The sequence below is a fragment of the Vespa crabro genome, chromosome 22, assembly GCF_910589235.1.
Source record: "Vespa crabro chromosome 22, iyVesCrab1.2, whole genome shotgun sequence".
Lineage (NCBI taxonomy): Eukaryota > Metazoa > Arthropoda > Insecta > Hymenoptera > Vespidae > Vespa > Vespa crabro.
This window is the reverse complement of record NC_060976.1, coordinates 1999160-2002500: the sequence shown is the minus strand read 5'-3', so window position 1 is coordinate 2002500 and position 3341 is coordinate 1999160. Positions and strand designations below refer to the sequence as shown.

Below are 3341 nucleotides of genomic sequence, written 5' to 3'. Positions count from 1 at the left end.
TCGCGCGAAATTAAATGGGTATATATATTTCTTTCTTTATTATTGTTATTATTTTTTTTTTCTTACTTTTTTTTTTCTTTTTTTTTTTTTTTCTTTTTTCTTTTTTGAAATTTTCGTACAAACGAATTAATTAAATAATAATAATAATATCGACGTCGGCCGATCGCGTAAACGGACAGATGACGATATTCGTGTTCATATAATATTTATTTTCACAATACAACTTTTTATGAGATTAATAAAGTTATTTCCTAAGCTTCTTTCCACGCGAAAGTCCACCATTTAAAACCATCACCGGACCTCTATCAATCCCTCACACACTCTCACCCTCCCACATCACGCTTTGTATGTTTGACGATAATCGTAGTTGGATTCTATGAAACCGACGAGCAATAGAGGCATGCTTTTTTCACGAATTTTTGAAAGCGAGAAACGAAAAAACAAAAAGAAAAATAGTAGAAAAAAAAAAGGAAATGATTCATCGGCGATTCGTCTGTTGAATTACGACGATTGCTTGTGTTAAAAAAAAAAAAAAAAAAAGAAGCTTCTTTTTTTTTTCTATACTCGAAAGTACATCGTTTTCATTATTTTACCGGTAATATTTCTTTTTAATCATTATATATATATATATATATTTTTTTTTCTTTTTTCAACGCGATGTTAATAATAATCACATGAAAAGGCAAACATTTATATATATATATTTCTTTTTTATTTTAACTATCGTATGTATATACGAGGAATACTCGTTTTTTTATTTATTTTTTGTTTTATTTTTTCTTTCTTTTTTCTTCTATTTTTTTTTTTTTTTTTCTAAGCTTGAAGATACATTACGTCCAAACGTAAAATTGAAATACGATGGAGAACACTTCTTCGAGATTATAAAATTAAATAGAAATAAAATTGTCAATGAACGAAGCGTGATTATATTTGAAAAATTGATCAATTGATTTATATTTATGTAATAATAATCTAATAAATATTTCTCAACGGATTTTAATCGGATTTCAATCTTAATAAACCTTTTTAAAATGAACAAGAAGAAAACAATTACTACAACAACAACCACCAACCACCGTCGAATCGTAAGTATCTGATTATTTACTATAGAAAACGACTTGTGTTATATGATAAGCGTCAAAAAAAAAAGAAAAAAAAAAAAAAAACTTAATGACATAATTGCTTTAACAATTCTTTGAGGCACGCGATTTAAAAAAAAAAAAAAATCCAAAGTTACAGAGAATTTTAACTATAATAATAATTACATGACTCTTTAATATTTTACTTCAAATAAAATATCAAATCACGTGTGACTATAATTAAAATAATTCAACTTTTCGAGATGGGATATAAATATAATCCCATCATGTATTATTAAAAGTTAAGCAAAAGATCGAACAGTTTTAAATTCATCTAATTTGCAAAGATTGTAATAAAATTTGTAATAAATCTTGTAAAAAAAAATCATAAATAAAGAGAAAAAAATTTATTAAAAATTGTCCATTAATATGTTCCATTAATCCTCTATGAGCCGAATTTTTGTTTTAAATCGAAAAAAAAAAAAAAGAAAAATTTAATTAAAATTTATGCGCCATCTCATGAAAAAAAAGCTATAATTATTTATAATAATAATAAATTAAAATGTGACCTTAAAGTTACACGAGCCCATAGAGGGTTAATAAATGAAACTAGAATATATAAAATATAAATTAAAATTAATAAATCATAAATAATTAAATCAAGTCTTATTAAACGTTATACGTAATATAATGTAAATAATATAATAATAAATTGAACTGGTCGGAATTAAGAAATAGGAGCAGGTCTCTGAACACGTTTTTTGCAAAGCCCGCGAATAAAAACAAGAACAACGTATAATTCGTTAGTAAAGATAAGAATGAAAAAAAGTCGCGTGTCATAGGCGTACACTCTTGGATTGTCCTTTGATTGTTTACATATATATGCTTTATATGTAGCCGATACTTGTTAAATTCTTCGAATAGTACATTACAGCGTAATATAAACATATATATATAATAGATATTGTGTCTGTGTTTATACTGTTTATACTGTATTTATACTCGGAGCATGTGTGTATGCTGGCTGTACTACTCGAAAAATGTGTGTGTGTGTGTGTGTGTATGTGTGTGTATCGATAGCTTTTTGTTTTGTTGTTTATCGAAGACTAAAAATTCCATAAATAATGAATGTCTACGCAATTGATGAGGGAACTTTTAATATATATATATATATATATATATATATATATATATATATCCTAATGTTATCTCTCTCCCTCTCTCTTTCTCTCTCTCTCTCTCTCGCTCTCGTTCTTGGTCTTGCTCTCGCTGTATTTATTAAAAAGTAAAATTGACTTACGTATACATGTACGTGTAGAGACGTGTAAAGGAGTAGTTGCGTTGATATTACATACTGCATAGATCTTTTTCAATTCATAGGTGCTTCTTGAATATCTGAAAAATATTAGATTAATATTAACAAAGTAGATAATTGCCAACGTATATATATGTGTGTATGTTCCGTATGTGTAGGTAAAAAAGATATCTATATGTAAAAAGATATATATATATATATATATATATATATACACACACATACATACATATATGAAAGTTGTATATAAGACGAAATTTAATTGAACGCAACGCTAATTAATGAAAGATTATTAATTAGAGCGCCTTTAATAGACGAGAGAAAAGTATATTTCGATAGCGAGAAAATATACGAAGAAAATTTGAAACAAAAAGCGTCTCCCACTCAATCCAATCCCATCATCACCCACAGAAATCGTCGAGACGCCAATTTTATTTTCGCGGATATCTTTTAAAGTAAACGATGCCACGACTATTGGAAACAATTCACGTATGAAAATCGCATTTTTGTCAATCGATTGATATATAAATTGAGGTTGTACGTTGGAAAATAATATATTAATTACCTGTAATTAACGAGACGTCAAAGCTCCAGTGTTATCGGTAAGACAATATAATTCAAAATGGCAGGTTCACCAACAGTAAGGAAATTAAGCGGACCTCGCGCATGCGCAATACGCCATCTGTGCTATGAACACACCCGCGAAAACTTATAATTTTTCAAATCAATGTACGAAAATATCGAAATATTAAAAATATGATATATGAACTTAAAAATCGTCAGAACGGATATTTTGTTAGTCCAACCTATGAAAATTAATCATTGAAATTTGATGATTATAAAAATAAAGCTCAAAAAACATGAAAAAAAGAAATTTTGTAAGAAAAATCTCTTTAAGCACGCATACGTTTATTTTCCATGCAGATGAATTTTTTATTCTCGATTTT

The 3341-nt window shown here is 27.2% G+C and overlaps 1 long non-coding RNA gene across 1 annotated transcript in view; it reads right to left on the bottom strand.

The window, feature by feature from the left end:
- The window catches only part of LOC124431667, an 18658-nt gene extending 15317 nt beyond the window's left edge, over positions 1-3341 (bottom strand). Inside the window, exons 1-2 of the long non-coding RNA XR_006944063.1 lie at positions 2960-3341; positions 2380-2474 (exon numbers count right to left, since the gene is read on the bottom strand). This is a non-coding gene — a long non-coding RNA (uncharacterized LOC124431667). The remainder of the gene's footprint in view (positions 1-2379; positions 2475-2959) is intronic.